The following is a 20019-nucleotide window of genomic DNA, read 5'->3' on the forward strand; positions in this document are numbered from 1 at the left end:
ACACAGCTATAAAGCCCACAAAAGAATGCAATTGAGTCAGATTCTTAGGCTTGGGCATTTGTTGAGTAGCACAAATCTTAACTAGCTCGGTACGTATACCATCTTGAGAAATAACATGACCAAGCAATATGCCCAATTGGACACATAATACACTTTTAGTCAGATTGATTGACATACCTACTTGCTTGCATCTCTAAAATACCTTTCCAAATAACTGAGATGATCTTTATTTGAGGAGTAAACATAGAAATCATACAAGTTAATGGCAATGAAGTTAGTGAGATAATCACTGAAAGTTTCTACCATTAACTTTTGGAAGGTTGATGGAGCTTTTCTTAATCGACATGGCATCACTTGGGTGGCATAAGCACCCCATTCTATAATAAAGGCAATTTTAGAATGATCCTCTAGAGCTATAGTAATTTGATTATAACCACTAACACTTATTTCATCAATTTTGGACTTTTCAATGTACAAATTCATTTTTACATATACTTTTGGACTAGTTTTTGGATAAAATTTAAGAAAAAACCCACTCTTCAAAGCATAGATGAAAACATAAAAACAAGTAATTTTTTAGAGATTTTTAAAGGAGATGAAATCAAAATGATAAAATTTAACGTGACAATGGTGTTAACAAACACCTTCAAAAGTTACAATATTAAGCAAACTCTCACAATATTTATAATGGTGTTAACAAACACCAAAAGTTACAATAAGCCTTTCACTGGAAGGCATTAATGTTTGCCATTGATATCCTAGATTCAACCCATTCAAGGGCTGAACCATCTCATCATGATCAATGTAGTTAAAACTACATAGTTAAAACTACAGAAGAGAAGTAAGGAATTCTACATTTTCTCCTGTATAGCACTTTCCTGATTCCGTATGGCTTGCGCTTCCTAGGGTGGAAATCTCCCATAACGAGCCACACGCGAAGTAACCTCACTTAGATAGTTTGTTAGCTCTCTCCTATATGAAAGTAATCTATCTATTTCGCTAGTAGTCCTACTTATTTTTTCTCTCTCCTTCTCTGGGCGCTTCTGAATAGCAAACTCCTTCTTTTCGTCTTGGGTTAATGGAGCTCGCTGTCTTTTTCTCTGCTCTCTATTCGCCTCATTCTCGGTGATCCAATCTTTGATGGTGCTAATGGCTTCCTCCACGGAATTGATGTTTTCAAAAGGATCCATGAGGCTTTAAGCTACGAGAATATGGGAATTAGGAACAAGAGATAGTGAGGGAGTAAGGCGAGATGGAAGAAGAGTTTGAGAGTAAGGCTATGAGATGAGTGCAAGAATGATAATGAGAGTAGACTTGAATTGCTACAGGCAAGATGGAAGGAGTAAGCTTGAGGAGAGGAGGAAGGTAATGAGAGCAAAGTGGCAGAAGTGTTTGGCTGTAAGGCTGTGGGCAAGATGGAAGGAGTAAGCTTGAGGAGGGAAGGAAGGTAATGAGAGCAAAGTGGAAGAAGTGTTTGGTTGTAAAGCTATAGGCGAGATGTAGAAGACGAACGACTAGAGAGGGATTTATAGAACTGCAGACTCATAATGTGAGATGAAAGATTTAGAATAAAGAATTAGGAGAGGCTGAGATGTCACTAAGATGATGGTTGGAGAACGCTAGACTACTAGATTGTGTGAAGTAACAGATGCAAGACCGTAATGCGAGACATGTGAGACGATAGAATTTGAGTACATTGAAATCTATAAAATAAAGTGATGGAACAAAAGAATGACATTATTATTAGATTCTTATGATGAGATATTTATTGTATATAAGAAGTTAGACTTGCAGATGCAAGACCGTAATGCGAGACATGTGAGACGATATATTTTGAGTACATTGAAATCTATAAAATAAAGTGATGGAACACAAGAATGATATAATTATTAGATTCTCATCATGAAATATTTATTGTATATAATAAGTTAGATTTCGAATAAAGTGAAACCGATTAAATAAATTTAGAGAGGTGAGTTATCGATTGAGGGAAGTAAAAGATGCAATACTGTAATGTGAGAGATATATGAGAGGATAGATTTTGAATGCATTTAAATCTATGAAAGAAAGTGATTGAAGAAAAGAATAATACAATTATCACACTCCCTCCTTTCATCCATCCTAGTCCTTCTACAAGCACTTTCTTCTTTTATCTCTCTTAATTTATCATCTCCCCACCCATGGATGTCCTTGGCATCGTCACAGACATGGAGTCCGAAATCAACAGTCTCAAAGAATGGATTGCTGACCAAGGAGCAAGGAGAGATGCAAGAATTCGACAAGGCTCTCCACTAATATGGATGGAGAGAGAGGAATTCAATGCACAGAGGTAGGCAGAGAAGGAGGAGACTCAGAAGATAGTAGAGAGCGAAAGACTTTTACAATGTATTATAAAAGCATGACAAGATCTCTTAGACTTCTTAAGCAACCTATGTTATCGCAGCACTCGGTATGGCCGATTTGATGCAGATGCTGAAAGAACAAAAAGGGCCTCCCAAAGAGATTGTAAAGAAACAATCTGTGACTGCTTGAATTTCTTCCTTTATTGTAATTATGTTGAGGATACAGACATGGAGTCCGTGAACAATTGGGTTGTTGAGAAGATAAGAGATACTAATGATGAGATCTTCTAGTGTGATCTCGGCCTGTGTGGCCTGTAATAGTCATTAATCTTATTTTGTATTATTTGCAACAAGCCTGGTAGGATTGAGTAGATCATATTAAAATTACTAATACAGTTTATTTTTGAGCCGCAAATTCTCATCCAGTGTGGCTCTTATAACTCTATAATGTTATAAACTTTGACCCTATAGCATATTTTGAGTAATCTTATTGTTTTGAGTCGCAAATTCTCATCAAGTGTATCCATGATAAATGTCCCTTATGTATCCATGAGAGAATTCCACTTATATATTCACATATAATCAAATAATAATACAAATGGAATAAATATCATAAGTAAATATCCTTATGTATTGTAACATTTAACATAAGTAAAAAAAACACCATCATTAGTCAACACAAACAAGGTAAAAATATTCAGGGACTCATGTTTCTTAGGTCATCTACATGCTTTACAATGGAATAGAGTCTGATGAATCCGAGGCTATGATGCTCTAAGAGTACATTAGTCTCTACTTCTTATGTAGATGGTGTACACTGAGTTTCTACTTCTAGTGCAATCTTTAACAAGCCTGGTAGGGTTGAGCTCGAGATAAACTCAATCTCTTCCTCCTTTGCAAGATGTGATGCTGTAGATGCACATTGAGTCTCTACTTCTTGTGTAGGAAGAATGCATTGAGTCTCTAATTTAGGTGGAGACTGTAATGCTTTTGCTATAGACTCATTCTCCTCTTTCTTTGCAAGTTGCAACTCTGCTTGAGGCTGTGATGCACAAGGAGACTGAATTGTCTCTTGTTTTTCTTTGGCTCCCTCGGGTTCTTCATTGACATCATGTTGTTTCCCAATGGTAGCAGTTAGGTCGTGAATAGTCTTAGCCATAAAATCTTGTAGCTCGAGCTTTGTATATGCTTCTATTGAGAGATGTTCAAAAATTTCATCGAGGAACAACATGAAGCTGTGGGCAACTCTCCACTAGCTGTTAAACCTGTCTTTCTACTCCACTGAGATACATGTCTTGAAATTTGGTTGGTCTTGATGCTGCCTGATTTTTCTAATCGTAGATACTGACTTGTTTGCAGACTTGTCCATCATGACATATGAAAAAGTGAATTTGTGTAGTAAATAGTAAGATGCATATTCATAATGATATGATAAAAGAATACTTACTTGAACACCTCGTGAAAGCCTCTAAATGAATTGACAAACCAACAATGGTTGTCATCAAGCTCCCATACTATCAGGCTCCAATGTAAGCTACATCACCAATAAAGAAAAAAAGATTTATTGACACAATATTAAATATAAAAAAGTAAAAGAAAGGTTGAGATGATACTTACTTCTCGTAATATGGCATAAAGATGACTAGCATACCATCAAAGTCGAAAGGTTATAACATTGTACAAACATCATCTACCGTCTTCTTGGTATCACTAAGTACAGCTGAAAGGAGAGAATCAAGCATACACATGATTTTCTACTAATCTGTTAAATTACACGGTGCAACAGAACGAAACTGAACAAAGAATAGAGAGTACACAGCAAACTGGAGATGAACAAAATTTTCCTTCAATACTGATGTAGTACAGATGATGGCTCCGTCCACCCGTGTGCTCCCACAGTGGAGCTTAGATGGCAATCTAGATAGATACTAGGTGAAGAGCTACTATCTGATCTGATATGAACTGCTCTGATGCAATGGATTGGGGAGGTCGCCTCTTTACACCTATGAGGGCAGTAGTCAGATCAACGTAGTCGGTGGAACTGACCAATCAACCTAGTTGGTGGAGCCGACTAGTCAACCTAGTGTTGACAATGAGGTTTACCATCGCTCAAATTAAAAATTTGAGCAAGGAGCAATAAAGCAATTATATCCGACTCTCCACCCACAACTGTGGCCATCATTCTGCTTCACTGCCATGCATGTTACATACTCTGTTTGATCTTCTAAGTCACCTTCCAATTGCATAAGTGCATCTATAGCACCTACCAACTTTCGAGCCGATCTACACATCAAAATAGATAACATAAATGAATGTGCGCATTGCATATGATGCATCTCATGGAAGTAATTGTGACACAGGTAGGTTATACTTACTCTAACACACTGCCATGGATAGATGCTATTGAATTAACAAAGAAACATTGCTTGGCAAGATGTCCACAGTCACCAAGCTACAATGCGAGCTGCATTATCAATTAAGAATAATTATTATTTGACATAATCCTCCACAATGTAAGAGATAAGCTAATGATTGATACTCACTCCTCGTGATATGCAGTAAAGATAACTCATGCCTCGGTCAAATCAACAAGTTGCAACCACTTGCAAACATCATCTATGGTCTTTTGCTTGTTGTTGCTAAGTACATTAGAAACAAGAGTATCAACCATATATGCACATCTTTGTATATATAGGGGAAGCTGTTTTAAAACCATACTTCAATAAAAAGAAAAGAATATTAGTTCATTTGATCCAATGGAAATACAAAGGCATAAAGTCAAGAAAAAGTTTATGTCAAACCTGAGGATGGCTATTATGACTTTGTCATTAACCTCTTTCTTGGAGTTTAAGAAAATGACTTCCCCATATGCTGCAAGGTATGATTATTTTCTAGACTCATCCGATGGATAGCCAAAGTAGCTATGTTTTCTTGAGATGAGCTTCCTATATTCTCTATTCCAGCAACTATGTCCTCCTCATCCTCCTTTCCCTCCCCCTATAAAAAGATAAAATAATTATGAGAATCAAAATTTTAAATTAATTATAATTAAAAAAAGGCTTTTTAAATAAATAAAGAACATTAAGGATAATTTTTCATACCTTTAGATATCTTCGTGGTCTTTTTGTGTAACCTTATGAGGCAAGGTCAGTGTCATATCCATCTCCTTCAGCTTCCTCACTATCGTTGGTGTCCTCACTATCATATCTAGAGCTTTCAGCATTTCCATCCTCTTTCTTGCTCTCATCATACATGGCAATCTCTATGTTAGCATCCTCTTCATGTGAGATTGGCCCTTTTTATCATACTTCATTGTGAGAGCAACCATGGTATCAAGGTATTCCAAGAAAGCAAGGCTCTCAATGATATTTACAAGGTGTCCTTTTCTGATAAGAGCTTTAAACAAATGTCCCATTCGACACAATGTGACTTCCCATCCGGATGGCAACAAAAAGACTTAGAGCTTCATGCTCTTCCACCATTAGTTGCAATCTTTTCGCATTCCCTCTTATGTTCTATAAGGAGTGATCATTGTAAGGGCTCTTCATGCACAAGAAAAAGGTTTCAAGACTCTATATCTTGAGACCGCATTCTCTCTTGTCCCTCTTTTTTGAGTATATACCATTGTAAATCTTAAGCTCATTGCCATATTGTTTTTCTAGAGTAGTAGGCATTTTTTCCTTGTCTTCTTTATCAGTAAATATGATGATGTTACATAGTTCCACTCTACCAATGGTAGTAAGTAATATTCTGTCAAGGAGTTAACGAATATCATCAAGTGATATTTCATAGACAAAGGAAAGCTAAGGCCTCTCCCAAGTGGTATCGTCAGACAAGAAGTCATTCAATGAAACTCCCTTGCAATCTACACTCTTTCCAACCTCTGAAATTATCTCATGTATGAAAAAAAAGCCCCTGTTCAAAGTTTTTGCTTTTCTGAGAGTGTGCTCATTGATGATTTTTTATGCATATGCATGCACATTTTCCAGAATGTCATTTGCCACCATAGAAGGAGTAACTTCAGACCCATCCTCTTCTACCTTCACCCATTGGGCCATTTGTGCGCCCAAGTCTTCTGTTTAGCCAACGGTAAAGCTGACGCCATCTGCATCATAATACTATGATCAACTTTACATTGACTGATTGAAATATTTTTTTCTTCCAGTCAGCAAATATTCAATCGCACTCTTTACTGCATGATGCTTGACCTGCGAGATGATGCAATCTTCGATGCAATGATCTTTATCCCTTTTGCCAAAAAACCATTCTTTAGACATTAATTTCTATGCAGCAATACTTGCATATTTGTGTGGCAAGTTTCTTATAGGCCTCCACATCCGAGCCGTCATCTCTTTTTTCTCATTCTTCTTTGCCTTGTCTTTAATAAATGACGGAGCCTCATATGTGACATCTCCCTTGTCACATGCAAGACATACTTTTTTTATCTGATAAAAAACTTCATCACTGTGGAAAATTATGCTTGTGTAGTCTTGATACATGTCCCTTACTATCTTAAATCTTGTCATCACCTCTGTCCTTTCTTGATTTCCCCTTGGTACAATTGCACTCAAGCATGTGTAGAAGTCAACAAGATTTTTCGCTTCTACTTTAGTAGCAGTTCTTTTGAGAGTGGTCACAAGAGAATTAAAAGTTCTCCATATGGTCCTAGCTTTAAGCAACATCTCTAGAGTGGAAGTGATCTTTCGTAGTGCATGAATGTCATGATTAAATCTTTCTGACTCAATCAAATATTTTTTCTCATTCTTGAAGATACAAATGCTTGCAGAATAGAAGTGGAATTGAGGCACATTCACGAAGGTGTCATAAGTAAGTTCTCCTTTGTTGTATGCCCCTTTAGAATGCTCATTACAAGCATAGGCATAGTGCTGACTATCTATTGCCTCAAATGTGCAGTGAGCTAAGAAATTTCTCTTGGCATCCTTTATATGTTATTTTGGATCATCCCACTGAACGTTGTCCTTCCTAAAGTGAGAGATCTTGTTTTCTGAGGAATTTATTGAATTCCATCTCAAAATATTGAGGCCGCAACAAAGGGGGGATGGATTGACTAGAATCTCCTTTGACTGGCCAATATGCCCTTGGATGGAATACCAAATTTGAAACAACTGGTTTTTTCCCATTAATCAAAGCCTGAAAAATCTTTTCAGCATAGTCTGTATTTAAGGTCTTGTTGTTGGTGAAGATGCTTGCTTTCACCACCGATGAAGCATGTACAACATAAGTCTTCTGATCCCATATGTATCCTGGATCCTCATCTGTCATTGTCTCATTCAAGCAAAGATTTAGGTTCTTCATTGACAACATTTTTGCTTTTGAATCTGAGTCCATTCCAAGACCCTTTGCATCCTCTTCGTGTTCTTCCTCTTCTCTTTGCCTTTTCTTTTTAGATGAACGACCTCTTTTTCAAGTACTTGTAGCTATCATAGGACTTGGAACTATAGCTCGTGAAGTACTCACCTTTTGCATTCGACGTCGGGTTTTATTTTTTAGGGGCTCTATTTGAACCGCTCTAGATCGCCTTACTTCTTCTTCTATTACCTTCACTTCAAGTATACTCAAGGGTTGCACTTGTTCTGTTATCCCATCAACTTCAAGCGTTACACCATCTAAGTGAGTAATACCATGAACGAGAGATGCATGTGCATGTCTTGTCTCATCTGATGCATGTCATGTCTTAGATGTAGATCCCTTGTAAGCATCCATGTGCACAAGAACTTCATCCAACGATACATGTTTTGTCTCATCAACTCCAATTCCTCTCTCATTTGTATGACCCTGAACCAGGTCTATATGGCGTGTCTCATCCCTTCCTTTCTCATGTGTGGATTCTTTCACCTTAGGTGTCTCATGTGAGGATCCTTGTACTTTAGGTCCCTCGAATGAAGTTGAAACTTGTTCTATGGCACTTGAAAGTATTCAACGATTATCTTTGACTGATTTTTATTGCTTCCTCAATGGTGAATTCCTCCCACACATGTTGGAGGATCTCCAATGCAAGCACCAATTTAGGAAATCTAGGTGCTTTTGGAGGTGGCATCACAAAGTGCATTGCATCTTTCTTTGAAAGAAGAAACAATCTATTGCTCCTTCTTGACTTTGTGTAAATCATCATTGTATTGCTATCTTTTTTAATTTTTATTCCTAGTAACGTGCCCCCTTGAATCAAATCGCTCTTTGAGAAAGATACATTCAATGTCTGCTCGTCTTTCTCCAACTCTCTCTTTGTCATCACTAGAATGAGATTGCCTTTGCTCAGTACCAAGAACCATGCTCAGTCCAGTTTGTGAAGTCCTTCGAGGCATAAACTCTTCCATTGTACTTCAATGTCATACCATTGACAAATGCTGTAGCCTCAAGATCGATCCTATATTAAAGCATGACAAAAATTTTAGGTACAAATAATATAATACTTTTGCATGAAAACTACAATTACTTTGATAAGTCAAAAGTACAATGAGTCCCATTGATATACCTCAAGTTTTCATTCTCCCCAATGGTATAAGTGTGGATTTGATGCTTTGGGAATAGCCTAAAAGGCTTTACAAGGTTTAGATACATGCATAAATGTGGAAAAAAAATAAGGATTTACAATGAACTCGTGGATAGTGTAAAATGAATAAAGTACAATTGGATACAAATCTGAAGTCTGTCTGATACAAGTGCAATATGCTCTATCCACTCCCACAACTGGTATAAATATAATCTGCTCTGTCCACTCCCACAACTGATACAATTGTAATCTATCCAGTCCACTGATACAACTTCCAATCATCTTGAAAGTTTTAAAACCTTGATCGTTGCTTAAATGGTAGGGTTGTTGTGAGTGTGAAATCGCATGTGAGTGAATGGATTGACTCTAATTAGGAACTAGTCGAGAAATTTTGAGCATGGCTTTGATTAGTTCTCTCCTCTAAGGATAAACTAATCTATGCTAATCTAGACTACACCAACTGTCAAAGTGAATAAAAGCGAGAAATAATTTCTTTTCCACTGTTCTTTTTAATATGCTTAAAAAGATAATTACAATTGAGACAAATTTTTTAAAAAATGAGATAATATTTTTATTTACAAAATCTAATTTACTTACAACTTATAAGAATTTAACATTCACATTAATAAGAAGTTAAAATCTCAATAAATTCAAATTTGACTTTATGAAAAATAAATTAAAATTGACCGCAAACCCTAAACCCTATCCCCAAACCCTTAACCCTAAATCTTATACCCAGCTCCTAAACCCTAATCTTGGCCTTGTAAACCCAAACCCCTAAACCCTAACCCCCAACCCTAAACCATACAAACCCCCCAACCCTAAACCCTAAACCTTTGTCCCTAAACCCAAAATCCAAAACCCTAACCCCAAACCCTAAACCCTAAATCGTAACCCCTAAACCCTAAACCCTAACCCCCAAACCCTAAACCCAAACCGCCAAACCCTAAACCCCAAACCCCCAAACCCTAAACCCCAAATCCTAAACCCTACACCTTAAACCAAAACCCCCAAACCCTAAACCCTAACCCCCAACTCTTAAACCCTAAACCCCAAACCCAAAATCTAAAACCCTAACCCCAAAACCCTAAACCCTAATCTACAAACCCTAAACCCTAAAAAAAAACCCCAAACCCTAAACCCTAAACCCTAATCCTAAACCCTAACCCCCAAACCCTAAAACCTAAGCCCTAACCCCAAATCCTAATCCCTAAACCCTAACCCTAAACCCTTTGACAAAGTAAATTCTTATTAATCTAATCTCTCTCTCTCTCTCTCTCTCTCTCTCTCTCTCTCTCTCTCTCTCCTCTCTCTTTCTCTCTCTCTCTCTCTCTCTCTCTCTCTCTCTCTCTCTCTCTCTCACTCTCCTCTCCTCTCCTCTGTCTCTGTCTCTGTCTCTATCTCTCTCAATCTCTCTCTTGCTCTCTCTCTTTGCGCCCTATTGGAACCTCTCTCCACATCTAGTGCACAGATGCAGTTCTGAAGGCTAGAAAGATCTTGGATTCTCTGCCAAGCGAAGCTGTGAGAGACTCCCATGTCTCGAAGAAACTCTAGTGGAGCAGCCGTAAGAGTAATCCCTCAGCGACGTCTCTTTCTCTCTGGTTGAGGCCGGTGTTTGCCTTTGCTTTACACCTACTGGAGTTTATGCTCTCTCTTTCTCTCTAGCTGTGGAAACATACATGGCCACTCTTAATGAAGGGGATGCCACACCAGAGATCGCAAATGAGGCTGAATTTCACACACCGGGAAAGACACAAAAAATCCCCAAGTTTCGTATCCGGAAAGGCAGAGAATGGACGCTCTCTCCAAGCTCAAAGAGATTGGGAAAAACCCCCAAGAGGATTGATGAAGTAGTATATAACGAGATGTACAAATTGGTAAGAGTAGAGATGCGCACCATGCGGGAGGAAATTATGCAAGAAGTCCAGACACAAGCAAAAGTAATGTATGAGCAAATAAAGAAGCAGATGGAAACCGAAGTATGCAAAGCCAAGAAGGAAATGGAAAAGCAACTCAAGGTTGAAATGCAAGAACTGAAAGCAAACATGCAAGCACAGTTAATGTGTGAAATGCAATCCACATTGCGGGCTGAAGTGGAAGTACACCAAGTATTGCTACAAAGGATATGCATAAGATTATGAAAGATTATGTAAATGCTGAGACAAGGGCCATGGAATCGGTAAAAGATAAGGAAATGGTAGAATTGAAATCGCAACTTGAGGCTTGTAAAAATGATGTATTTGCGGCCATGGACAAAGAGTCTCAGAAAAGCAGGGAGGCAATTGCAACCGTGGAGGCAAGTGTTGTTAAAGTGAAAGCAAATGTTGAAAAAGAGTTGCATACTTGGGCCGAGGTGGCTAAAGAGGGAAAAAAACAAGCACAAGAAGTGGGCAATGAGATGAAAGAAAACGCACCATGGATTGAAGTGGTCAAGAAAAACAGAGGAGTAACAGCTAATAAAATAGAGGTCATGAATGCCACATTAGAAGAAGAGACAAGGAGAAAGGCTCGGATCTTGCATGTTAGAATTGTGGGATGGGAACAAAAAGATGCGAAGGCACTAGCATTGAAGATAGGGGTGAAAAGTGTACCTATTGCTACTGCATGGCGGGTAGGAAAAGATGACGCCCAGCCCATGGCCTTGATTTTACAATTTGAGGACATGGGGGGAAAAAAGGCATTTTTGTCCAAAAGGACAGCCCTCAAAGGTCAGAAGATCTACTTAGACAAGGACCTCACTCCTGCACAAGTGGCACATATGAAGGAATGCATGTTAAAGGTGCTTGAAGCCTGGAACAGGGCAAGTGGGCTGTGTATAGAGTTGGGAGAGTTATCATCACAGAGAGGAGCTCCACATGACGGTATGTAGCCTCGGAGACTTTAAGGTTCAGTATATGGAACTGTAATGGTTCTCTGAGGCTAGATGCAGGCTAATTTGAGGATTCCTTTAGGCATGTGGATATCGCTATTTACATAGAGACACACCAGTGCAAGGGGAGGAAACTTCCAGATGTCAGAGGTTTTAGATGGGAATCAGTATGCCGACCACAACCACGGATGGCAAGAGGGACTAGAGGCTCTGGGGGAGTAGCAGTATTATACAAAGAGGATTTGCGAGACATAGTCGTGTCATTCATAGAGATGCAAAAGCCAGATACATGTGGATCCAAGTGGACAGAGGGGACCCCAGGGATTTATATGTAGCTGCATGCTACTTTCCACCTGCCTACTCGACTGCATGCTACTTTCCACCTGCCTACTCGAGGTATGCACATGAGGGCGAGTCACCGTACTGTTTGCATAGGTCAGCACAGGACTTGGGAGATGTGACAGAATATGGTACACATTTCTTAGCATTAGGGAGTGCCCATGGATTGATTATCTTCAATGGTCTGTCTTATTGGCCGGGTTCAGATGCTCTTACACGCTGGAACTTGAAAGGAGGTGCTAGTACAGTTGATTATTTGATGGGGTTGCCGTCTCTAATTCCACAGATCCGTGATTTCAGTATATCTAGCAGACCCATTGGAGTGGCTGCAGACCATGCTATATTGAGTTTTATTGTGTCAGGAGGATGCTGGAGGGGGGCAGTCAGGCCTTTGTTTCAGAGACAATTTAGATACCAATTCATGGAGGTGAGTGCTACAGTGTATGGAGATGCAGTATGGGACAAAATTATGGTGTTAGAACCTCATGGTCCCCTGGAGGCGATCACCTATGGTTTGACAGAGGTATTACATGTGTTAGCACAATATGCATTCCCACACACAACAATATCATCCACCCCTCCTTGCAGCACTACCCCACAAAATAGTTGGTACGATGATGAGTGTCATATGATGCACAGACAATTACATCAAGAGGTTGCTACAAACACTCAGACACACAAGCAAGCCAAGGCCATCTTCTCATGCCTAATACGGAAGAAGAAACGGGCCTACTTAGCTAGATTGGAGCAGAGATCTACCAATTATTCTTGCGACAGAATAGCAAGAAGGCATGGAGGATGTTTCAGGAGAGACAACCTGGTACACCAATTGTAGCACTAGAAGCTTGGGCCGACTATGCGTAGTCATTATATGATATACCAGGATAGCCACCGATTCTGTACCGACAGGATACGAGGCCTACATATTGCTCCTCCTTCAAATCGCATATGGTCAAATATGCCATTGCAGATTGGGACATGGAAAGGCTTTGGATCATGATGGATTAGTGGGAGAGCACTTCATGTATGCATGGGACATTGTGGCACTGCTTCTTGTGCTTGTGTTTAATAGAGCAGTTTGTGAAGGATTCCCCCCTAGTTGGACAGAGTATACCATTGTACCACTCTTTAAGAGTGGAGATCCGATGATGCCCAACAATTATAGGACTATCATGATTGGCCACTGCCTGGCCAAGATATATGGATCCATCTTGGAAAAGGAGTTGAGCAGATGGGTAGCAATGCATGGACATAGAGCACTAGGATAGGCAGGTTTCAGGCGAGGTTATACCACTTTGGATCACATCCTGACTCTCCGAGCACTCATAGAGGAAGGAAAACATCATCATAAAAGGATATATTGTTGCTTTGTAGACTTCTGCAAAGCCTTTGACACAATCCCATGGACCAGGCTGATGCAAAGACTATAGGATATTGGAGTACCACATGAGATGCAGTGAGGGATATATGCCTTGTATGATATCGTGATGGGCCGAGTTAGAGCACCTAGAGGGCTGTTAGATGCAATTATGAGTACTATTGGCGTGAAGCAGGAGTGCCCTCTCTCTCCCACACTATTTGGCATATACATTGATGAGCTCTCAGCGTATATCAACATGATAGGAGTGTGAAGATAGTGGGAGAGAAGGAAGAAGTCTCACTTGCAACTTTCTCACATACACAATGGGGGAATACACACAAAGGTGGAGGCTGAAAACAGTTTTCCTCTTCTTAGCTGTGAAAGCCAAAAGAACTCTTGTACAAAGAAATAGAAGGACCCTATATGTGGGTCTCAAACCAAACTTAGCTAGCTAAGGTGGCATACTAACTGAGCCACGAACTAGAGTACATAAGGATAGTTGTCATCCAGCTATTATTCATGGACGGTGTACCAACTGCATCTACAGCTAACAATTCGATGACATAAATGCACAACGGTCACCCTAGCATATCACGAGTGGAGCTCGATATCTCAACACTCCCCCTCGAGCTCAATCCCAATTCCTGCACACCAAGCAGGTCTCTAAACTTGCGCAGCTTCTCTGTGCCCAATGCCTTCATGAATATGTCAGCTACCTGATCCTCTGTGCTAACATAAACTAGATTAATAAGACCTAGTAAAACCTTCTCCCGCACATAGTGATAATGCACCTCAATGTGCTTTGTTGTCACATGATAGGCTGGGTTATTTGCCAAGTGTATACTGCTCATGTTGTCACAATAAATGACAACTGGCCCATCTGTAGACTGATGCATATCATAAAGTAGCTTATGCAACCAAGCTACCTCCAATGGAGCCATTGCTGCACCCTTGTACTTCTGTGCTTGACAAGGCAACTGTAGGCTGTTTCTTGCTGCTCCAAGTGACTGCAACACTCCCAAAAGAGAACACATATCCACTGGTAGATCATCTATCTAAAATACTACCAGCCCAATCACCATCAGTGTATCCATGCAACTGTATCTGAACCCCAGCCTCATAAAATAGTCCATACTACAATGTGGACTTCACATACCTGAGTATGCATCTAGCCGCATCCAAATGCGGTTTCCTTGGAGCCTGCATAAACTGACTTACCAATCCAACAGTATAGTTCAAATTTGGCCTGGTAATAGTCATATAAATCAAACTTCCTACTATGCGCCTGTACATAGTAGGGTCTTCCAGAAGCTCACCTGCATCTGCGCTCAGCTTCACATTCTGCTCCAAAGGAACTGAAATAGGCTTACAGCCTGTCATCCCATATTTGGATAGCATGTCCAATCCATACTACCTCTGTAAGAGCTGTATCCCACTTGATGATCTAATCACCTCAATGCCCAAGAAATAACGCAGCTCTCCCAAATCCTTCATCTCAAACTTTTGTTTCAATAGCATTTTCACATGAAGGATATCTTCATCACTATCACCTATGATGATCAAATCATCAACATAAATGACAAGCAGCATAATACCTTTCTCTATTTTTCTCACATAAAGTGAGAAATCTGCCTTGGAAATCTGAAAGCCAATAAGTAACAAGATACTGTCCTATCTTGTCAGACCATGCTCTAGGTGCTTGCTTCAAGCCGTACAAGGCTTTCTTCAACCTGTAAACAAACTCAAGATGAATAGCATGAACATAGCCTGGTGGCTGCTCCATAAAGACCTCTTCTTGCAAATCACCATGCAAGAAGGCATTCTTTACATCCATCTGATGTAAAGACCATCCCTTTGATGCAGCCATAGCAATGACTGCTCTTACAGTTGCCATCCTTGCAAACAGACTGAATGTTTCTTCATAATCAATGCCATATGTCTATGCATACCCCTTGACAACTAATCTTACCTTGTATCTATTCACAGAACCATCTGCATTGTGCTTCACCTTATAAACCCACTTACAGCCAATTGCATTCTTGTCTTTAGGCAAAGGCACTGATTTCCATGTAGCATTTGCTTCCAAGGCATCCATTTCTTCATCCATGGCTTTCTCCCATTTTTCTTTTCCCATGGCTTGCTCAAAAGAAGTGGGTTCTGGTTCCTGTATCACTTTGACCATATAGGCATAGTGAATGGCTATAAATCCATCATATTTCAGCCTATCCATAGGATACCTAGCTCTGGTAGACCTGTGCAAAATAGGCTCACTTCTAGGTGTTCTCAAAACATCCCTGGTCTTCCTTACTCCAGGTGTAACAATAGAAGGAATACCCAACTCATCATCAATGCTCTGTTCTGAGCCACTGGATTCACCATCCACAGAAGAGTGACCTGCATTCACATCAAACATGGGCTGATCTACCTTCTCTTTTCCTCTTCGTGATACCTGCATACCACTATCTACATTGCTTTGAGGAGATTCTCTTGATCTCAATGTGCCTGTCCATGGCAAAGTATGTGAACCAGTGCTAGAGGACACTATACGTCCACTAATATTTTGTGATTTCTGCTGTGAATTCTGTGCAGCATTACCATTTTGTGCATCTACATCATCAATCACATTTACTGGTTTATACTAGCTGCTCATCTCATCAAAAACAACATCTCTCTTGACTGTAAACTTACGAGTAGAAGGGTTATAGCATCTATACCCTTTCTGTTGCAGAGAATGACCAATAAAGATGCACTTCTCAGTTTGGATCCAACTTGGATCTCAACTCATCTGGCACATGAATATAGGCAATGCAGCCAAAAATTTTCAAATGAGAAATATCTGGTTTCCTACCAGTATACATCTCCTCTAGCGTCATGCTATGTATTGCTGCAATGGGAGTCCTGTTCATTATGTAAACTACTATAGCAACTACTTCAGCCCAATAATAATTTGGTAGGTCTTTTTCATTTAGCATGGCCCGAGATACCTCTCTAATATGCTTGTTTTTCCTTTTTGCAAGTCCATTTTGCTATGGGGTATGACTGCATGAATATTGCTCCTTTATGCCATGCTCTTGCAGGAACCTTGCAAACTCATTTGAGAGGTACTCTCCCTCTCCATCTGACCTTAGGCATTTTATTTGCAGGCCTGTTTCTTTTTGAACCATAGCTTTAAAAGCTTTGAAATGCCGAAACACTTCACTTTTCTTTTTCATAAAATACACCCAAACTTTTCTACTATAGTCATCAATAAAAGTGACAAAATAATGACAATCTCCAATAGATGCAGCTTTAGTAGTCCACACATCAGAGTGGATTAATTCCAATGGCTTCTTACTCTCTTGAACATGTCTAGGAAATGGTTTCCTTGCCTGTTTTCCAAATTGACAGGCTTCACATACCTTATGCATTTCTGCAACCTTGAATTTAGGCAATCCTGCAACAATATTTTGGGCCTGCATTGATTTAAGTCACTGTACATTAACATGACCAATGCGTTTACACCAGATATCAATATCTGCAACTACAGTGGTCCCATGTGCAAACATTGATGCACTCAATTCAGGCATATCCGCATCCAACGTAAACATCCTGCCCTTCTTTTTTCCTTTTGCTATCATGCGACCATTATTTTTCATATCCTCAACAAAGCATCCATGAGGATTAAATCTGACCTGCAAGCCGTGCTCAACCATTTGACCAACCTAAACCAGGTTCTTGGTGATATTCGGGACATGAAATACATGAGACAGGTATTTCTTTTTTTCATCCTGCATAGACAAAGGAATTTTACCAATCTGCACAATAGGATGTGCAGTATCATCACCAGTCTCCACAAATCCTGGTCTTTCCATTTTCCTTGCATCCTGCATCCATTCTGCATGACCTGTCATGTGGTTTGATGCACTTGAATCAACATACCACACATCATCACCTTCTTCTGCATTTGTCATAGAATTGGTCATGTGCTGCACCATAAACAAATTCTCATTTCTGTCATCACCCTGTCTACTAGAGGATGCATAATTGCCTTGCTGCAATTTTCCATTCATAATGTCATTCTGCTTTTTGTAGCAGTCTTTAGCCATATGACCCATTTTATCACAATAGTAGCATTCAACATTGCTGTTTGCATTTTGACCTCTCTGCCATCCACCACGGCCTCTTTGGCTCCCCCTACCTCTAGAGTTACCATGTCCTCCTCCATAGGACTGGTTTTCTTGAGTTTGTTGCATATTTTGATTTCTACCATGGCCTCCAGATCGGCCTCCTCTACTTCTGCCTCTACCTCTTCTAGCATTTGAGTAGAAGATAGTTTCTTTTGAAGTTCCTCCTGAAGAAGATGCACCACCATTTCTCTGCTCTTCAAAAATTAGAAGAGCAAACAACTCCTCAAAATCAAGAATTTTTTCATGGATGGCAATGGATGTCCGGAACTGTGCATAATCCTTTCCTAGACCATTCAAGGTCATAGAAACTAGATCATCATCTTCCACTGGTGACCCAATGGAAGCAAGTGCATCTGCAATTTTCTTCACCTTCATGTGGTAGTAATTGATGCTCATATTTTCTCTCTGCACATTGTGCAACTCCTGTTGAGCTGCATTTTCCTGGCTTGCGTATTTGTGCTGTACATTTTTGCCAAAGTATCCCATGCCTCCTTTGGCGTACTTGCATCCTGAATATGCACAATCATAGAATCTTAAATAGTGATAGACAGCCAGTACATAACTTTTCTAGCTCTCTCATGCCATCCTTTAAATGCCTGCATTTCCTATTGATTGGGAACATTAGGAAGAATTGGTTCTTCTTCATTTTCTGTAATGAACTCCCAATAGCCTTTTCCCATAAGGAAATTCATCATTCTAAACTTCCATGCTTGGAAGTTATTCTTGTCAAGCTTTTCAATGACAATCTATGAAAGAGAATCAGACGCCATTACAGAACACTGCAAAATTTTCTGTCACTGCAAAAAACACAGCTTCTGCCTCACATGGGCAAATTTGCAAAACTGACGAAAGTGGTATTTGACCACAATGTCACTTCCTAGTGACGATTTTGCATCAATAGGCAATAAGGATGATTCTATAACTCCCAATATCTCTGTGCATAGGCATACGATGCAATTTCTATGGCAACTTTTCACCGACCTGCAGAGCAGTGGTCGCACAGCAAAAACAAGACCTTTTTCTCAGTGCTTGCGGAGAACTTCCGCCTCTAAAATGGGCCCCGAAATGGCGGCAGCATATATTGCCCTCTTGCCACACCGTGAAGGGCATCTCAATCTGAGACAATGCACTCGCACTTCCGAATGTGCTACCTGTAGAGATTTGCTCCCAAACTCAAAAAAGGAAAGCAACATAGGTCCTCTTACCAGGACACTGCAAACTTGGTTTGCTTTCTTGAGCTCCTTACCACGAACCAGGCTCTAATACCATGTGAAGATAGTGGGAGAGAAGGAAGCGGTCTCACTTGCAGCTTTCTCACATACACAGTGGGGGAATACACACAAAGGTGGAGGCTGAAAATAGTTTTCCTCTTCTTAGTTGTGAAAGCCAAAAGAACTCTTGTACAAAGAAATAGAAGAACCCTATATGTGGGTCTCAAACCAAACTCAACTAACTAAGGTGGCATATTAACTGAGCCACGAACTAAAGTACATAAGGATAGCTATCATCCAGCTATTATTCATGGGTGGTGTACCAACTGCATCTGCAGCTAACAAGTCGGTGACATAAATGCACAACGGTCACCCTGGCATATCATGAGTGGAGCTCAATATCTCAACAAGGAGGACCCAGAGCCAGCCTAGTAGGAGTGTTGATACCCATACTGCTTTATGCAGACTATGTAGTTTTGATTACAGATTCTCCAGAAGGATTAAAAAGACATTTAGATGCACTATAGGCTTTTTGTGAGGATAGGGATCTAATAGTAAACCTTGGGAAAACCAAGGTGATGGTATTTAATACTACACATGCTTGGGTGACATGCTCAGCACAACATTTCACTTTCAAAGGTGAGACAGTAGAGTAGGTACGATCTTATGTGTACCTCAGGATGATCTTTTCTGGTCCACAATTTTCACTGAGAGCTGCGATTGATGCCAAATTGCATAGAGGCTATGTAGCTTTGGGGGCACTAGAGAGACAGTGTGCACATGTATAGTTCCAAGAGCCATGCACAAAATTATGGTTGTTTGAGACATTGGTGGTGCCCACACTATTTTATGGTGCAACTATATGGGGCTTCAATGTAGAGGGTACAACTGAGTGGAGGAGATTGGAAAGGCCATTAGTGACATTGATTGCCTGCATGATCCGGAGCAAGTCATCAGTACCACATCCGATAATACGAGCTGAATTAGTAGCTGCTCCACTAGTGACTGAGGCTCTGTTCTAGGCAGTAACTTGCATACATAGATTGTGGGATCTACCTGGCTCCAGATATGGATGCTTGGCTATCATATCATCCAGGCAGCTAGTAGAGGAGGGTCGAACATGGTGCTGGTATGCTCAGCTATAGAGATGGTTTGTAGAGCATGAGTTGACAATGGATGCAATCTACCCTTTCAATACAGTTTGGATTAGACCTGTCTTGC

At 40.0% G+C, this 20019-nt stretch overlaps 2 pseudogenes; both read left to right on the forward strand.

Moving 5' to 3' along the window:
• Positions 1-10532: 10532 nt before the first annotated feature.
• Positions 10533-11712, forward strand: LOC147893037 (uncharacterized; annotated as a pseudogene).
• A 299-nt stretch (positions 11713-12011) lies between these two features.
• LOC147893038 (uncharacterized) lies at positions 12012-19586 on the forward strand (annotated as a pseudogene).
• Positions 19587-20019: the final 433 nt, after the last annotated feature.

Source organism: Dipteris shenzhenensis, chromosome 16, assembly GCF_047967505.1.
Source record: "Dipteris shenzhenensis isolate YYH24624 ecotype China chromosome 16, Dip_SZ_1.0, whole genome shotgun sequence".
NCBI classification, from domain to species: Eukaryota; Viridiplantae; Streptophyta; class Polypodiopsida; order Gleicheniales; family Dipteridaceae; genus Dipteris; species Dipteris shenzhenensis.